This window comes from Choloepus didactylus, chromosome 14, assembly GCF_015220235.1.
Source record: "Choloepus didactylus isolate mChoDid1 chromosome 14, mChoDid1.pri, whole genome shotgun sequence".
NCBI classification, from domain to species: Eukaryota; Metazoa; Chordata; class Mammalia; order Pilosa; family Megalonychidae; genus Choloepus; species Choloepus didactylus.
In genome coordinates this window covers 91,728,890-91,749,545 of record NC_051320.1, presented here as the reverse complement: position 1 = coordinate 91,749,545, position 20,656 = coordinate 91,728,890, and positions in this window count along the sequence as shown.

Sequence of the window (20,656 nt, the reverse complement as noted above, 5' to 3'; positions counted from 1 at the left end):
TTTTCATTGATTATTTCCTCTATTATTGCTTCTGCCCCTTTTCTTTTCTCTTCTTCTTCTGGGAAATCCATGACATGTACATCTATGCGTTTCATGTTGTCATTCAATTCCCTGAGACATTGCTTATATTTTCCCATTCTTTTTTCTTTCTGTCCTTTTGTGTGTAGGATTTCAGGTGTCTTGTTCTCCAGTTACTTAGTGTTTGCTTCTGCCTCTTGAGATCTGATGTTTTACGTCTCCATTACATCTTTCATTTCTTGTGTTGTGCCTTTCATTTCCAGAGATTCTGCCAGTTTTTTTTTTTTTGAACTTTCAATTTCTACCTTATGTACGCTCAGTGTTTTCATTATATGCTTCATTTCCTTTTGCCATATCTTCCCTAAACTTTTTGAATTGATTTAGCATTAGCTGTTTCAATTCCTGTGTCTCACTTGAATTCCCGTATCTCAGTTTTTTCCTTTGACTGGGCCATAACTTTGTTTTCCTTAGTGTGGGTTGTAGTTTTCTGTTGTCTAGTCATCTGGTTTCCTTAGTTGCCCCAAAAAGGTTTTCCCAGACCAGAATGGGCTCAGACCTCAGAAGGGGGATATATTCAGTATCAGGTTTCTCTGAGGGTGTGTCTTAGAAGATTTACACACCCTGTGAGGCCTCAAGCTGCTGTGCTTTTCCTAACCTGACCAGAAGATGGTGCCTTTCAGTCTGTCATTCCTGACTGGTGTAAGGAGGTGTGGTCCACTTAGTTTCTGTTTTGGCTATTTTCCCCCAGGCCCTGGGGTCTGATTCTTAATGGAAGGCAGGTAGTAAAGCTTGGCACCACCTCCTTCCTCTTAGGGAAGATACACCCCCTAGAGAGTTATCATCTGCATTTAAATTGGTTCTTTGTCTCTCTGACTCTGCTATCTCCACCCTTGTCTGGGTCAGAGTGCTGGGAACTGAAAATGGCTGAAGCTTTCTCCACTGAGCTGCTCAGGTTGAGAGAGAGAAAAAAGGACAGAAAGCCCCCTTTCAGGGCCAGTCCATGCCTCACCTCCCCAGTTTCATCCATCAGCCAGAGATAGCACCTGCCCTCTGGGCTTCCTCTCCAGGGACAAGAAGTCTTCTGGCTCTGTAAGTTCATTCATCATTAAAACCCTCTGTCTGATTGTTGGCAATTTATAGTTTATATTGAGGAGTCCACATTTGTTAATTAAAACCCCAGTTGGATCTGGACCAAGGTATATTCACTTGTTCAGAGAGTGCTGCTTTCTGCCACAGTGAGGTTTTGTAGTTCAGGCTGCCATGAGGGGAGGGGGCTCCTGGCTTGGGTCCACAGTTTTTATTTACAGATTTTATGCTGTGATCTCAGGCATTCCTCTCAGTTCAGGTTGGTGTACAATGTGTGGACAGTCACAATTGTCACTCAGCAGTTATTCCAGATTATTTACTAGCTGTTCCCTATTGTTTATTAGTTGTTCCAGGGGGACTAACTAATGTTAGATGGTATGCTGCCATCTTCTTCCAGGACCCCTTGGGAAATCCAGTATTACACTTTTAAGTGGTGACTCTAGATGCAGTTCAGGGACAGGCAAGAGGCTGTATGGTCTATTACTATAAGAGGAGAGGGCAGCATCATGGATGGGGAAAACCCTGAGTCATGGAGCCATGCAATTTCACATTTGGTTCCTTGAATTATTCTTGCCTTTACCTGACCAAACATGCAAATTGTTCATGGCCTGGTTTGAATGGTCACCTTTTCTGAATCATTCAGACATAATGCATCCTCCCCGCTACCTTTCGTGATGTGTTGTTTGTTGCTTGTATAGTTAGTAGAGTGTTTATCCCATTATGTGGGCTTTAACTTTTGCCATTTTTTAAGATTCTTAAGGTTCAGAAATCCAGAGTTATCTACCTCTGTTTCTGTACTTGTTTGTTTTAAATTGTTTCTGTAGTCACTGCCCATTTCAAACTTTTGTTGCAGCAATAGTGTTTTTCTGGAGTGACTAACCTCAGTATGGCACACTTTTAAATATCAAAACAAAACAGACAGAAGAAAATCTTGATTTCTCCAACTCACAACTTAATTTGGGAAAGATAAACAAATAAATGCATAAAATTTTAGGCAAAAATGAATTAATAGTCAGGAGCTTGGAGTGTACAAACAAAAGAGGTAACAATCTTTCCTCTTTCAGACGTCAAGATAAAGGATTAACTACCTGTGGAACTTACTTGCATGTCATCTGTTTTGAACTTTTCAATATTAAAAGTTTGGTTTGGAAACTTGTGGACCAGTGAGGATCTGTTTTGGATTATCAGCCTCTTCTGAGTATCACTGTAATCTCAAACCTTCTAGAAGAGTTTCAGATGAATGGCTCAATGAAGATCAATTTATTTGCAATCAGTCAAAAAATATGTATGTATCATAGAGAATATCTAGAGAAAAATGTTGTCAGGGGAAATAACAGTAGAAGCAGTGGTAGTCATCCTAACTCATTTTATGACATACTTCCTATGTGTCAGCTATTCTTTATGTTTATTAATTTATCTCATTCTTAAAAGTACCCTGAAAGAGTCATATATTATTAATGCTATTTTAAAGATAGTCATTGGGATTTAAACTCAAATTACTTAAGCTCCCATAGCTAATCTATTATTTAACTCATTTAGACTCACATGGTTATATGTATTAACTATTGCTGTGCAACAAACTCCCCTTAAAACTATATTAATTTGTTATTTCTTTTGATTCTGTAGCTCAGCTCAGCACATCTGCTGATCTGGGCTGAGTTCAGCTGATCTTAGCTGGATTTGTTCATGAATCTGGGACTGATAGGTGAGCTGGTGGCTGACTCAGCTCTCTTCCAGATGGCTCTCACATTTCTCTCTCAGGCTAATGCAGGCAGGTTCTCAGGCTAGTCTGACATATTCACATAGTAAACACAGAGGAGTAAGAGGGAACACTACAAACTGTGCAAGAGGGCAAGCAGAGATGCACATATGCTTTTCACATCTCTATTTGTGTCATGTTTGCTAACAGCTGATTGGCCAAACAAGTCACATGGCCAAGCACAGATTCAGAGTAGGAAAGGATACAAAGTTGCAGGGCAATGAGTAAGGACAAAGGGATGTCTTTAATTAGGAAAACTGTCAATTAGCATACCAATGCCTGTCCTCTGGCTCCAATTATTCACATTCCTCCATCATGCAAAATACATTTACAATTTCCCCAAAATACTTTCCTTTGTTTTTTCTGCATAGAAACCCCACAATGTCCAACTCAACCCTAGGTTAGGTTAGTGAGTACCTACTCATCCAGGTAGTCTTATCTTCTAGGGGAGACTGGGTGGCCATAAACCACCAGATAACATACTTCTGGAAAGAAATGAAATGTGTTTTTATTGGCAGAGCCAAGACCTCCGGGAGTTTATTTCAGCCATGCTCTTGAGATTAATGCAAATAGTTTTACCTAGACGCAAGAGTTAACTGGACACTACCTGAATTCATTCGTGAGTCTTACTAAAGAGCCTTAGAATTACAGCTTTCGTGGAATTCAGCCTCAAATTCTGGGATCTTACGATCTATATCAGAACTGTCATGACTGCTTTTGCTCCAGAAACCCAGGAACTGAAAAATCAAGTAAATACCCACTACACACCAAAGATAAAATGGGGAGACAGATACAGGGTAACTGTGATTATCATTTCCTTCACTAGCAAAAAAGGAAGGATAGATGCATAGAAGTAATTAGCAATAAAAAATTTGAAGGAAGCTGAGCAAATGCTGTAAGTTTTCCTACTTCAGGGTTGGGAAAATTTACATTACTGAACCTTGCTTATGCTTCTTGAGTGACTGTCTAGCATGCTTTTCAAGGCTCTTGGATCTGACCTCTGGAAGGTCTTGCCTTTTCCACTGTCCTCTGTTTTAGTTTCCCAGATGCTAGAGCAAGTAACATAAACAATGGGAAATTATTGGCTCATGCTTTTGAGGCTAGAAGACTTGTTTCCTCCTGGGGTGGCATCTTCTGGCTGACCAGCTATCTTGAGGTTCCTTGACTTTTTATCACATGGCAATGCACATGGCAGCATCTCCTCCTTTCTCATCTATACTCCATTGATGTCCAGCTTCCGGCTGCTTCTTTTTCTGAGCCAATTTCCTTTGCTTATAAGGACTTCAGCCACATTAGATGAAGGCTCGCCCTCATTCAGTTTGGGAGCACCTTAACTAACAACACCTTCAAAGGTCCTATTTAACAATGGGTTCATCTCACAGGAGCAGGGTTTGAAACCCAACATGCCTATTCACTTCTGAAAGGGACATTGGAAAATATTTCATCAAGCAAAGTTTTCAACCTACTTCTTTTCTGTAGAAAGTTGGGTATTTATAGTTCTTTTAAAAATTAACCATCCTCAACCCTGCCTTTTTAGTCCAGTCTTGTGGTGCTTTCACCTTCACAGTTCTCTTAAATACTTTGTGGGTTTCCAATGTACTTGCTTGGAGTACCTGCATATTCCATTTGACAATAGCCACACCCAACATGTCTCTATAGCTAGACTTAACCACTTCTATTTTGAGAATGTCTTGCTGCTGTAGAAAAATACCCATCAGTTTCCTTGAAGTTGTTTTGCCTAAAACAGAGTGTTGACTGAACAGCACCTTAATTTATTCAAGGGGCTTACAAATGGGTCTTATGGCTCCAACCTTAATTTGATCTTTATGCTGATCCTATGTCATTTTGGCATTTCCCAGGCTTTATATTTTATATTTTACCAGCCAGAGAGGCTGGAGGTCAGGATCAGTTCTAATTTAAATCCAGCAGTTTTCAATTTGTCCAAATATATTCACTTTAAACTCCTCTTTCAAACATGCCAGTTTTTTCTTCAACTCAACTCATCTCTTCTTGTAGTCCTTCATCACACACAGCTCTAAGAAAGTTGCTGAATCTTTTAACATTACAGTTGGAAGTTTACTCCAATGGTCCATTTGGTACATTTTCTAACCGCTGACTTACCAATGCAGGTAGTTTTATCAAATGTTATACTAAATAACTTGCATTCCCAGTTTTCTACTCTACTATAATTTAAAATCCATTTTCTCAAAGTTCACTAAGAATTTCCTTGTTATTTCTCTAGCCTGTACTAAGTTATTTTTTTTTTACTTTCTAGCCTCTTCTCACACCCAATTGCAAAGCTAATGCCACACATTTTAGGTTTTTGTAATGGCTGTATTCCTCTTATAGCACCAATTTTTATATTCATTATCAATTTGATGTGTACCCAAATACCCCAAAATTCAGTGGCTTAAAGCAAATCCTGTTATGTATTTCTTTTGCACCCATGGACTGGCTGGGTGTTTCTGCTGCTTAAGGCCAAGATTGGCTGCCTTTTGCTGGGTTTTCTCAGTTAGCTGACTGGTTAGCTGTGGGTTACCTATTCTAGAACATACTTAGCTTGTATACCTGGGCTTTCTTCCACATGCATGTGAGTTATCTTTTTATATGCAACAAATCACTGCAACACTTAGTGGCTTAAAACAACACTCATTTTTATGTGATTCTGATTTGTTAGGTCAGCAATTTGGTCTGTGCTTAGCAGGTCTTATCTGGGCTTATCTGGTGGTTTCACTGGAGCCGGATGGACTGAGGGCCTCATTCAGTTGGTGATGGCTGTTATGGGTTTTCCTCTTTGCCCAAGTGTTCTCACAGCCACACTAGCTCAGGCTTCCTCATATAATGGCCAAGGCATTGCAAAAAGTGAGAGTAGATGCTGCTAGCCTCTTGAAGTCTAGGCTTGGATGCCATGAAAGTACTCTTCCACTGTATTCTATTGGTGAAAGGGAGTCATAAGGTTGACCTACATTCAAGGGCATGATGGCAGGAGAAGCAAGGAGCTGGGGGCCATTTTTAACCTTCTACCACATATCTCTCAAATTGTTCCTGTAGGCTGACAATTGCAGAGAAGCAAGAGAGAGCAAACCCAATGTCGACTGAGTGGAAGTTCAAATGCACACACATGCTTCCAGCCTCTTCTTATGTCCCATTTGCTAACATTCCATTGGCAGAAGGTAATAACCTGTCAGGGCCTCATGTCAGAATGAGAGAGGGGTACACAGGTACAGGGAAGAAGATCAGGTTACGAGGAAGCCATTAATTGGAATAATGAATGCAATCAATCTACCACGACTAATGGATGGTGGAGATAGAATTCAGACAAATCTTACTTTTCTATAAAACTGATATTAGATTTCCTTCAACAAGTAAGTTAGGGAATTTTACCTTAAGAATAGCTTCTTAAATTTAAAATTCTTTCCAAATATAGAGAAAATAAACTTCAGTTTCATAGACAGGAAAACCTATGTAGGATCAAATCCAAAATCTACAATAACTGTTTGATATCAGGCAAGTTAATACAACTCATCTGTGCCTCAATTTTCTTATCTGTAAAAGGTGCTATCAATACCTACCTCACAGATTTGTTCTGAAGTTTCAATTAAATGTAGACCATGAGGTCAAACATTTTTAATATATTTTGTTTCAATATTCTATCTCAGAATCTGGAAGATTCCTTGAATCACTGTTATCTCCTTGCATCTAGATAATTCCCCTCTATATACCAGCCTACTTATCCTTCAGCCTCATTGACCTATGTTTATTTCATTAAATGTCCCAGGCTTTTTACAAAGACTGCCTTTGTCTTCCCTTAAAGGACTCTTATTCTTCTTCTACTCAATGCTCACTTATCTTTTAAGGGGCATTTCTTCATTAAAGCCTTTTCAGGCCTTCTACCCTTGTGGAAGTTGCTACATTCATTTTTATGTTTCTTTAGATTCCAGAGATTTCTAGCCCAGCTCCTGTAAAACACTGCAGTGTTTACTTATCCATATGACTCTCTTCTCCATCCAGACTCTGAAATTCCCTGGGGTAAACATCAATTTTTTTTTTTTCTCTCCATGTAACCAGTTTTTTGAGGAGTTAAAACTTGGCAGGTTTCCATTGTGAACTAATATAATTTTCAGGCACTACCTTTAACTGTATTCTATCAGATTTCCCATTCCCATTCCATAATGTTTACAATCCAGTCCGAGCCTTCCTGGGTGTTTTCCCTTTATTAGTCCTTTTAACTTTCACACTCACTCCCCATCCCCTGCTCTGCTCCCTCTTTCTCTCAGGCTCTGGGAAGGTGGTCAGCCCATTCTTTCCTCCTGGCCTTCCCCTTCTTGTTTTCTCCCTCCATTGTGGAGGTCTATAGGAGGACACAGGGTCCTCCGAGTGATTCTCTTGGGGCACCCCTGTGAGGCTGGAGGGGAGGACACAGCCGTGGTGAGAAGAGGGACATGCCACCATGCCCACCCCCGGCAAAGACCCATGGTCTGCCCACACCTGTTTCATTATAAGGGACATTAGAGGGCATGACAGAGTATCCCTGGTGGAGAAATGGAGCCAAATTTGTTACCATTGGCCCAAGAGGGGTACATGAATCTCAGTTAATTGCAGGTTGTTCTAGATCAGTGGTTCTTAAATGCTGCCTGCATAAATATTTAAAAATGAACAAGTATTAAATATTATTAAAATATTTTAAAGGTACACTAGATAGTCCAATTTAATTAGGCTGCCATGTGGCCTGGATATCAGGATTTTTTAAAGCTCCCTATTTTATTCTAGTGCTTAGCCCAGGTGGAGAGCCACTGATGAAGAATGCATTGAATTTCTGAATCTCTTTTGCCTCAGTTTGCCCACTAACATCCCCTGATACCTCTAGTCCCTGAATCTTATGCTGCACTTGCCACAAACAAGCCCTTGTTAAGTGCTTATTGAAGAAGGAATGCGTGTTGCTTCTACTACAATGTGAGCTTGGGAGAAAGGCTTTGTTTGGTTGACTAAAATGTTTAAATTCTGTATCCCCCACAATTGCCATTGCAGATAGTAGGGGCTTAATAAATCATTATTGAAGAGACATGTAACGTGGACATAGTTACTGCTTTTATTTCAGTGGTGCCACTCACACTGCAGAAGAAAACATCATCATCACTTTTGAGTCAAGCTCTTTACAATTTAAAAAGCTCTTTCAATTACAGTTTCTCTTCTGATCTTTACATTATTCTATGTATGGGTTTTATTCTTCTTTTTAGTATGTAAGAGGGAATCAAGGCCAGGTAATTTTAATTTCTAGTCAACCAGTGCTTCAAAGTTGGCAGATGTGATGCAGCCTTGAGGCCTGACTTTTGACTCCCAATTATATGCAATATCCAGGATGCTTAGCCAGTATGTCCAGTGGTTTCTACATGTTAACTTATTTTTTTCCAAAACTTCTAAAAAATGCCACAAGGAAATTAGATATATAACACAAGAACTTTCTTCATTTGGTGACACTGTGACAACTTTACCAAGGGTTTTGAGCAAAATCCAATATCTAACAAATAGACCAATATTTAAAAAAAAAAAGACAATTATAGAAAACTACCCACAAGATTTTACAATCAAGCAAGTATTGTTAATATGAGCCTTTTCAAATGTAACTTATTGTCTCATTAGAAAAGCCCAAAGGAATGAAAATGAAATTAATCCAAAACTGGATGTTAATTAGAAATGTATGATGAATAGTATGTTGTAGATAAATAGATCTTAACTAGAAAATGTGTATTTTACACAAGTGATTCATACAAAGCACTCTTATCTGTAGAGTATCACCTCATAACCAAGCAGAAATTGTGGAAAATCCAGTTGTATTTTATGATCATTCCCAAATATCATTTGGAGAAAAGAATGTTCCAGTTTCTTCAATGTCTACATACCAAAATGGCAGAATACTTTTTTTTTCCCCTCTAGCCAGGAGTATAATTATTATTTATTAAATTGTCATTATACAAGCGTTAAATGTTCTTCTTTCCAAGAATTGGACACTATACCACATTTTGTTTCCTTTTGTCTTTCAAGAAGTTTGCCCAATTGGGGTGTGTTTTTTCCTTCTATTTTCTCCTCCCTCCTTCCCTTCCCACCTCTCTCTCTCCCTCCTTCCCCTGCCCCTCCCTCCCTCCTTCCTTCCCTTACTTGCTGTTCCAAATGATCCCTGATAGGTTGGAGCATGGATAAGGAGGAGGGTATGGAGGGTGCCTATGTGCTTTCTAGATCATGCTTTTATACCTTCTGGGTAGATGGTCCATCTCTGATGGGCTGTTGCTGGAAACCACCCTCTCTGTTTTAAAGTTGGTCTTGGATAGACACATCACTATCCCAAATGAGCTCTTGCAAACTTCCAGGGCCTCTAAGAAACTGGCATTTATCTTCAGGTTCTTTGTTCCACACAGCACTTCTGCTAGGCATGACGCTGATGATACCAGTTGGATGCCAAATGCATGGTCCATGGTGAATCCATTTAGATCCTGAAGGAGCACACCCTAGGAGTGAAGGTACATCCTGAGACAGGTGCGGCTCTGCTGGTTCTTCCCTCAATGCAGGATCCTAGCCTGAGGATTTAATGGGCAGTAGCTTATCCTCCTTGCATTATGTCTCCCAACAGAAGGGTTCAGTCATTTATCTCTCCATGAAGCCCCATCAAAGTACTCTCTCCCACAGGCCATTAGCTGGAGGTGAGGACCAGACTTCTCTAAAAGTTATGAATAACAGCATTTCATTGGCTTGTTCAACCTCCCTTCAAAATCCTCTATTATGTTTGCACATCTAAACCCTGGTGAAAGCCCTGATCTAAACAAAACAACCAACACTCACGATGCTGCTCCTTGAGAGTTTCCTTTGTATATTTGGCATCTTAGGCTGCATCTTCCCTTTATAGTTTGAAAAATAAATATTGTTCTTTGCGCAAAGTTAAGTCTAACATCCTGTTAGTTATCAACAAACGTTTACTTGCTTGTATACCGCACTGGAAATCAATTCCGTTAAGGCATTGTTCATTCTCCATATCTATCCTATTTATCACTGGGGATCGATGTATGTAATATATTTACATGTATATTGCAAATGTCTGCTGCATAATTTGAATTAATTAGGTAACCAAAATTTTGTTTTTAATAATTAGTTAAAATGTGATAAATATCCAAGTAAAAACAAATAATGGTATACTCACAAGCATCAAAATCAGCCACTGATCAAATTGCAAACATCTAAAATCTACAATTTGTTAAGGGTATATATTGAGTACTAAGACTGTTTAGCTTCACTCAGTTGTCCAGGCATCAGAAAGGTCACTATGAAAATTAGATCAAAGAGCATGAAAAGACAATTCACTTAATAAAATATACAAATAATTATCCCATATTTTAAAACTCAGCATTGCTAATTATCAAATTAACAATTGTTTTAAAAAAGATAATTCTCAATTCTTGGAAGACTGTCATGTTAGCACTGGTATTCTTTTTCAGTGAAAGGGTAAATCAGCATAAAGCATAAACTCTCTGAAAATCAAATCAGCAATATAAATCCAATCCTTTCTCTAATTTATAAGTATGCTTCTCAGAATTCAACCTAAAGAATTCAGCAAAAATAGTTTTTTTAAACAAAGATTAATGTGCAAGTATCATTGCAGCATAAGGCATAACAGAAAAATTAACAGCAGGAAAATGTTTAAATGTTTTATGCAGATCTGCATAAGGAGATATATAGCTTCACAAAATTTTTCCCTATCAGCACTGAAATTTTGTTCCTAAACTCCCAATTTATACTTTATTTCAGTGTGTCCATTAGGTGGGGGTGGGGGGTATTGGGTTGTAGGATACACACACACACACACACACACACACACACACACACACACACACACACATATACATACATATATATACACTATAGATATATATATATAGCATATATATAGTATATTATGTATGTTATATAATATGCTATTATATACTACAAATGTATATTTATATCATATATATAGTATATAGATACATCTAGTCTATCTATATACTACACACTGGTGTTTTCTCCTTTTATAGTTCATTTATTTATTTATTTATTTTACTATGTGTCATATCATATCATATCATATCATGTATTACAATTTCATAATCCTTACCATAGTCCTATGGGTTAGCTATTAGACCCATTGTATAGATTAAGGAATCACATAACCTTTAAGAGAATGAAGCCTGCCTAAAACTTGAGTCTCAGTCTTCAAGTACATGTTATTCCATGGGTTTTGGAATTAGATTAATGCTTGCTGATTACCACTGTGTTAAGCTTCCAGATAATCAACGAAGAGAGCTCTATCAGGGAGACGAGGTCTGTGACAGATGGCTGTACTTCAGTGAAGTAAAGACAATGTCAAATACCAGCGATACAGTAGAACCATGTGTCAAAGAAAGGAGTATTCAAATACATATGTATTTCCCCTTTGAGCTGTGTAATGTTGGGCTAGTATGTGTCTCTGATTTGCAAACTGGTACTATTACCAACCTTATTAGGTGTTATGATGATTAACAGAGGTCATCCCTGTAATTCAAGTCCACCAGGTCTGATCATAGTGGACAGTGGCTGCTATCGGTCCCCTTTGCACTGCTAAAAAATCAGCTAAGGATATGAAGAGAAAAGAGCCAAAGTGAAGCCCATCAATCAAAGAAAATGACAGAAAGAATTATAAGCTATTATTCCAGAACCAACTTAGCCCCCATTTATTTTACCTATGTCCCCCCACATAATTGGGCTGTCAGAACCATAACTTGTCCTGCCACAAGTGGCTGCTCTAATATAGTTATCTGCTGGCTCTCTCCTCCTCAACAGTTATTTGTTAGTTTTATACCTAGGACCCTAGTATGCCCTTCTGGATATTGGGGCAATTCTAGGTATTATGACAGAACAGCTCCATTCCTTGGATTTGCTTGGTAGAGTCTTTCACGATCCTTCTCTCGGTAGTAACCAATTTTTATCTTAGTGTGTAGAGGACCAATTTTGCATTTAGTAAGTTTCCCTTTGCTTGCTGGGTAAGATAACAATGAGTCCAGCTATCATATGTCCTTCTCCCACCTCAACTCCAATCAGGATGACAAAAAAAAGTCATATAAAGATAGGGATATAGTGGGGGCTGCATCTGTATTTAAATCTTTGGAGTGTTAACAAAGCAACAAAAATCCATCACTAGTTTTTAAGCTAAATGAGTGATAGGGTTGCCTGTGAGGAACTTATAACATTGAAATTTAGGATTACTTTTTCTGAGAAAAGACAGAATGCCAAGGAGGTAAGTAGAAGTTACCCAAGACAAACCATTTTTACAACTCTCTTAGAAGGAAAGGAGGGCTAAAACATTTAAAAACAAATGAATTCCCACCTGCCTAGTACAAGACCAGGGATCATGCTATGCATGTGTGTGTATGTGTGTGTGTGTGTGAATGATGGGGTAGTGGGTGTGTGAGAGAGGTGGGGTGAGACTGAAGCGCAACAAATAGGAAACAAGGAAAGTGAAAGGGACTACTAAACAGAAAGCAAAAAAAGTACTTTCACTTACACTCAGCATGGATGCCTGAAACTCATTAAGTGCAACAAAAGAGAAGCAGAGACAACTTGCATTGCAGAGATGGTCTGTGGTTCCAAGTACCTCCCAACTTTCATAAGCTGCTGTGATACTGAATTTCTAGGTTCACAGTAACAATGTGTATGCATAGTCCAATCATAAAGAGAATAGAGCAGAGTCCTATATTAATAGTTTCCAAAACCTGTTAAAATGGTTTTAGACTAAATGCTAAATTTGGAAAAGAAAGATCAGAATCCAGGAAAATAGATTTCTTTAGAAATGTAGTTATTAAAAGGTCCTTTGAAAAAAATCAAAGTAAATGTTTTAATCACAAAAAAGATTAAAATCTATAGAGGAATTGATTTTAAAATTTTACTGGAGTTCTCAATAGAAATGAAAAGGACATTGCTTCCATGAAAAGAAAGAGTTATTAAAATGAAATTATTTAAAACCAGGAGACACTGTATGAGCCTCAAAGCCAGGAGAACTATTATTAATTTTAAGATTATGGATGAGAGAGAATATTGCATGCTGAAATCTCTAGAAAACTGACAAAAATTTGAAGTCAAACTTTCAGTATTCTCAGAAACATAAAAGAAAAAATAGCTAAAGAATCAAATATGCTATGAGAAAGAGTTTGAGATATTCATAAAGGAATTATGGTAGGACATAACAGACATAGCAGAGTAAACAAAACAGAAACATTGATCAAAGACAGATAGAATAAAATTTTATGGAGGTTTTGATGGAATAATTGGTACCAGACTGTCTCTCTCACAGTAAACAATTCTAAAATTGCAGGAAAAATATATGAGGCTATGAATTTCAGGCACTGGAAGACAGGCTATGTTTCTTTTAAGAGCAGGGAAGTTCATGAGGTGCTGCCTGTTGTCAGACCAGCTTTCTACCTCGGATGGCTTCTCAATCACAGCCCAGGGAGTGACAGTCCAAGAAAAGCATAGCAGTTCTCCTGAGTTGAGGCTAAAGTGTCTGGAATCTGGGAGCTAGACAGGAGGACCAAACCATGTTTGGTGGCCCCCTTAGCCTTTGGCTTGAGGGCTGGTGGAAGTTGTGCAGGGCAAGATTAATAGGAGGTTATCTAGAGAGTGGCAGTAGGGTTCAGATCATGACAGAGACTTTAGGGTTTGCACAGGTCTAAGGATACTGGGGTTCTAGTAGAGGCAGAGTGTGGAGACTTAGTGTTTGCACCACCCTAGGCATCCAGCTGAGACACTGAAAATGTTATGTCTTAAAAATAAGAACAAGGCTCTAGAGCAAGACCTCCTTGATACATGCCCTAACAAAGCAGAAATGAAGCCCTGAGAATACCTGCAAGGAAGAGAAGACGAAGATGGAGTCCTCATGAGTTGTGGAGCTTGGGCAGCACCTTGAGAGTCAATAGATCTGCTGCAACAAAGCACTAAAAAGCTAAGCCTTCACATGGTCAATGTGTTAAGCCAATAACTAAAGTGCCTTCGAGAACAAAATAATCAATAACCTTTAGAGAAATATAGCACAATACAGAGTATCTACAGCATATCAACCATAATATCCTATATAAAATCAAATGTTACTAAACATGCAAAGAAAAGGAAAATATGATCACAGATGGAAAAAAACGATGGGACAGGAAACAAACCTTCAATGGCCAGATGATGAATTTAGCAAAGATTTTAAGGAGCTGTTATGAATATGTTCAAAGGATGGAGGAAAATGTTTCTATTAATTATCTATTTCTGCAAAATAAATTACCCCAATACTTAGCAGCTTAAAGAAAACATTTACTACTTTATTACTTCACAATTTCTTTGGGTCAGGAATCTGGGCACAGGTTAGCTGGGTCCTCTGCTTCAGTATCCCACAAGACTGCAAAGTATTGGCTATAGCAGAGGTCTCATCTCAAGACACAGTAGGAGAAAGATCTGCTTCCAAGCTAGAACGGATGTTGACAGCATTAATTTCCCTGTGGGAATTTGGACTGAGGACTTGAGTTTTCTGCTGGCTGTTGACTGGAGGCCACTCTCCATTCTCTGTCCTGTGCACCCCCCACCCACCCACCCCCCACCTTGGCAGCTTGCTTCATCAGAATCAGCGAGAGAGTGTCTGTTAAAAACATGGAAATCACAATCTTTTGAAGCCTAATCTCAGAAATGATATATATAAGAATGTGACTAGTAATACTGGGAGGTGGGGATCATTGGGTGCCCTCTTAGAAATCTCTATATATGAAAAAAGCCATATTAATGGAAATTAAGTGCAAATTAATTTGTATTAATAATGCTATAAATGCAAATCAACACAAAATAAATAAATTTGCAATAAATGCAAATTAAAATCACGATGAGATACCAGTCCACAAACACCGAATGGATATAATTAAGAAGACTGAAAACACTAAATGTTGATGGGTAGGTGGAGCAGCTGCTGGTGGGTGTGGGAAATGGTATACTACTTTGGCAAAATACTTAGCCCTTTCTTATAAAGTAAAGCAAACAATTAACTTTGCTTCAATTGTTCCAGCAATTGAATTTTAAGCACTTGCCTAAGAGAATGGAAAGCATATGTCCACACAAAGACTTGTACGTAGATATTCATAGCAGCTTTATTCATAATATCAAAAAACTGGAAACAACCCAAATGTTCATCAGTATGCGATTAAATAAATATAACAGAACACTACTAAGCTATAAAAAGAAACAAAAATATTGATTCATGTAATTGTAAAGATAAATCATAAAAGCATTATGCTGAGTGAAAGAAGCTGGATATATAAGAGTATATATTGCATGATTCTGTATGTATGAAATTCATAAATGGGTAAAATTAAGTCAGGTTGTTGCATGCTTGGGTAATGATTAGGAGATTTGACTGAAAAGGAACGTGAGGTGACTTTTTAGGGTTATGGAAATTTTGATTGGGGTGATGCTACATGGGTGTTCATATTGTCAAAACTCAGAAAAAAATGTATATTTAAATGGATTATTTTAAATATTTATATATAAATTATAGATTCATAAGGTTGCCCTAAAAACTTTATAGAGGGTTATAAAGATATGAAACTGAAGGACCAAGCAAGTCTCAATCAAACATAAATAAAATGAACAAAATTTTACATGTACTTCTGTGAAGTTTTTGAATTAGAAATTGTTAACATCCTTCTAGAAATAATATGCAAGTTAACAATGGGGAGGAGGGGATAGCCTGGCTTTAGAAGTTCATTCTATTTTTTAACACGAAACACTGGATGATAATGAGATAGCAACTAACAATGTATGGGACACCCTAAATATACTCATAGGCAAACTATAATCTCAATGTGTCAAATCTTCAGATAAGCAGGGATCTAAAAGTGTCCCACCCATATACCAGCCACATAACGAATCTCAGGGGTTAGGAATATAGAACACACTATAGATTGTCCTCTGGATCAGTGCAGCAGTTTCCCTGGGTCATTTAAGTGACTTGCCTCAAAAGAAACATCTATAACCTGGTTACTAAAATGTTAAATAAACTCTTCAAGTATGGGGAAGTGATTATATAAAAGCACTATAAACTTTTTAATGAAACAATTTTATATAACATTCTTTGTAAATGCATATATATATATATATAATATTAATATAGAAAAATAGTTTTGAGAAAGAAAACATAGCATAATGTTGATAAAAATGCATTTATTAATAAGCACCTACAACTAAAACCTGTATTTTTTAATAAGGAAAAAAATAAAAATGGAAAGAAGAAAATTTCATGAAAATGAAATCTGGATAAATTCATCACATCACTCAAGAAAAACTAAACAAATATGTATTTTTTTAAAGTTTATGAGACTGATCATATGAAACTAGGGAGAGGAAATAATATTAGAAAATTTAAACATAGACAGTAGTCAAATCAATAAAATGATTTATTACTTCTTGGTCAGTAGGTTCACTTTATGTCACCTAAACTGTAAGACAAAACTCATGGTTTAAAGGCACAAAACAAAATAAAGAAACACACCTAAATATTCCTAAAATAAATTGAAGGAGGCAAACCAAGAATGTGCTATGAATACAAATATAAATGGATTAAACTTATGAAAAGACTCATTTATGCCAATGCATTTTATAAATACCCCAGATAAAACATAATGGTAAAAAACAATAATGGGCAAATGCATCATGTGTGCACATAACGTGAAAGGGATTTTATGAACATAAAATTAAAATGGTAACTGAAAACACGGACTAAAATTGTCCATATTACATTGATAAAATTTAGAGGCTATAATGGGTACATAATTGTCCTAAACTGTGTAAACAAAATAAATAGCATTGAAAAGTGGAAATATTTAAAATCACAGTTGTGTTATGAAATTTTAATTCACTTCACATCTTAAGGAACAAAGAAAATTTGTTTCTAAAATTTTTCATTATTGTGCCAGTTGAAACTGTTATGGACCCCAGAAGAGCCATGATCATTTAATCCAATCTTGGTGAGTGGAAACTTTTGATTATTTCCATGGAGATTTGACCCACCCAATTGTGGGTGAGATCTTTTATTAAATTATTTCCATGGAGGTGTGGACTCTGCCCATTCAGGGTGGGTCTTGATTAGTTCACTGGAGTACTTAAGAGAATTCCAGAGCTGACACAGACACTGACTCTTGGAGACACTTGGAGATGCAGACAGAAATATGTTTGGAGATGCTAAGCTAAGAAATGAAGCCCAGAGTTTGCCCCAGAGAAGCTAAGAGCGGATCCCCAGATGCTTAGAGAGAAACACCCTGGAAGAATAAGCAAAGATGAACAGATGCTGAAAGAGAGGAGCTAAGAGAGACAGAAGCCCAAGCAAGGATGCACAGGGGCTGAAAGAGAGAAGCTGAGAGACACGTTTTGGAGGAAGCCATTTTGAAACACATCCCTGGGAGCAAAGGACAAGCAGATGCCAGCCACGTGCCTTCCCAGCTGACAGACGTGTTCTGGATGCCATTGGCCTTCCTTCAGTGAAGGTGTCCTTTTACTGATGCCTTAGTATGGACACTTTTATGGTCTTAGAACTGTAAATTGTAACCTAATAATCTTCTTTATGAAAGCCAATCCATTTCTGGTATTTTGCATAATGGCAGCTTTAGCAAACAGGAACAATTATATTCAGAAATTTGGTAGTAAAAATAGAAACAAAGCAAATACCCAAATATTAAAAAATTAAATATGTTATAGTATGGTCATATAATATTAAAAAAAAAATATGTTGTAGTACTTACATATTGCTATATGTTACATGTAACATTTACAATATTACATATAGTATTTACATCCTTTGCAATACCTAATCTAATTTCTTCAACACTGAAAGTAGTCAATAATGAGTATTTTATCTTACTTTTAAGAAAACTGTTAAAATATTCCAGTTAGGCAATTGTACAGTTAACTCAATAACCATTTGTTTTATCCAGTTATTTGTCAAGCTCTATGATAGGTATAAAGATATAAAGATAAATAAGGAAAACCACACATTTAAAGGGCTTAATTGCTATGGATGATTTTGGTATGAAAGCAGAAAATACAACTATCTTTACTGATTACTAGGCAAAAACTATTTCTAGAATTTTATAAGTTTTCTGGGTAACATGCATCCCAATTGCCAATGATGCAATTAAACTTTACCATCACTGAGATTCAGAAAGGTTTTGGAAGATCTGTGTTTGAATGGCTTATCTTGGGGGGCTCCATGAACTCTTTGTTATCCAATCAAGAAAAAAAATATATATAAATATCTTGTGAAAATGTTCTGACAGAAAATGTCAGAAAGCACAAGATCAATGGAATTTTTTCATTTCTAAACTGGAAGGGGTTCTTTCTCAAACCATATCTTTTGTGTGTACAGGCATGTGCATTTTGTTAGAGTTTGTACCTGGTGACAAGGGGATCACATTGAACAGATACTTGATTTAGATGTAAACCACTGCAAAGGAAATGGAAAGAATAAGAAAATAAACCGTCATTTATTAAGCATCGTTATCTGTTTGAAACAGCTGGGTATACTGACATTTCCCCTTGCTGTAGTTCTCCTTAACTCCATTTCACAAAGAAACCACAGATCACAGAAATTAACCAGCTTGAACGACTTGACTAATTTCAAAGCCATCTAATAACTATTAATTCACAGTGAACTATTTTGTCATGAGTAACTTCCTAACAAATCTCTCCTACTCTCCTGCCATTCTTCTTTCCAATATCTGTTTATTCACCAAATAGTTACTAATGAGAATCACTGTGACACTTGGATAGCTACTGCAAATTCAAAGACATAAATATTTTGACCTTTTTTTCAGGTAACCTAAAATCCCACCCTACCCTACCTGGCTATCATACTCCAGTAAGATATCTCTGCAGTGGAAAAAAACCTGAGCCTATTTTCCTCCTACCAAGATTTGCCTCTCCCATGATCTTCACTGGAGGGATCCAAGCCTTTCCATGGCCTGGTACCTCAATGTCTCTCCTGTAATATTCCAGCAGATTCTGCATCTATAATAAACTATTCAGTGTTCCCTAAACACAACCTGCTTCCCTATCTATTCTATGTGACATCCCAATGACTTGGGGCTTATCATGTATCCAGCTTTAAATTGAACCCAAATCTCAGAGTGCTTAAGAACCTTGAGCTATATATATATTTTTTCTTTTACCATTCACTGCATATCTTATATCTACTGTTCTACCATAAACTTACATTTATTGGGGGGAAGCAGATGGAAAATTGGCAAATATTTGAAAATCTCACTATTTAATGTAATTTTAAAGTACAATTTAATTACAGAGCTCAATGATTATTTAGTTCATGTCTTTCACATTCAAATGAGGAACTTGAAAAATCAGTTATTCCAATCATTTATTCAATTATTCAACTAATAGAAACTTTAATAGAAACTACATTCAGGCTGACATCTATTTATTTAGTTAGTGCTCACAGTGTGTCAGGTACTGGCCTGGGAATTTTATATACAATAATTCATTTAAATATCAATTGAACACCTAAAAGGTAGCAGGCACTGCTGAATCCTGGTGATAGAGTGGCAAGCAAGATAGAGATGCTCCGCCTTCAAAGAGCTGGTATCTTAGTAGAACAGACAGAAAGTGAGCCAGCAAGCAAAGACATAGGGTCATTCATTAGAGATTATTTCAAAGAAGAATGTTGGAATTCAATAGTTTGAACACATAGAGATTAACTGTGGGTGGCTGTTTTAAGTGACGGTGGTCAACACAGTCCTTTGAGAGCTGGCATGTAAAACAAGTCAGCCCAGGGCAGGGGGAATTGCGAGTGCAAACATACTATCAATTGCTAGAGGCCAGATCAGTCATCTTCACTGTCTGTGGTTAACTGTTTGGGTTTTATTTGAGATTTAATGGGAAGATATTAAAGAGTTTGAGCAGGAAAATGAAATTATATAATTTACACTTTAAGAGACCACTTTTACTGCTTTGCAGAAAATGGAAAATGGAAAGCTTACAATTCAAGGAGACTCAGTAGGAGTCTGTGTAGTGGGCCAGGCTAGAGAACACTAGCCTTGGACCAAGTTAGAAGCTGTGAAAATGAAAATGCCATGGCTAGGCTATCTTTTCAAAGCTGAATTAAAGGAATTATAAAGAAGACGTGTAGGGGGTGCTGATGAGGAAAAGAAATATTAAGATGGCTCCTATGATTCTGTCTGGAGCAACTGCATGTTTTATGATGCAACTTACACAATTTGGGAAGACTGGGAGAGATCAGATGTAATGGCCATCAAATATTCTCTTTTCAACATGCTTCCTTTGAGATCCTTTTAGACATCCAAATGATGATATCAAATAGGGATTTGGATCTATGGGCCTGGAGCTCAAGAAAGAGTTCTAGGCATAAGCTAAAGGTGGGAAGTTGTTGATACATAGATGTTACTAAAACCATGGTGGTTGATGAAGTTACCCAGGGAAAGAATATGGCACACAAGAGAAAAGGGTGGGCTCAGGCTAAAGCCCAAAGACATGCCAACACAATGAGGGCAGGTAGAAAAAGAGGTCTGAAGAAAGATTCCCAGAAGGGGCAATGAGCGAGGAGGGAAGGCACTAAGGTTATGGTGGGGCGGTAGAATCCCTGAGGGGAGTGGCCTTCTAGTTTGCCAGTCCTGAAAGGAGCAAATAGCAAAAAAGAACAGAAGTGACTCTTGGGCTTGAAGGCACAAGGGCCTTATCTTGAGCAAC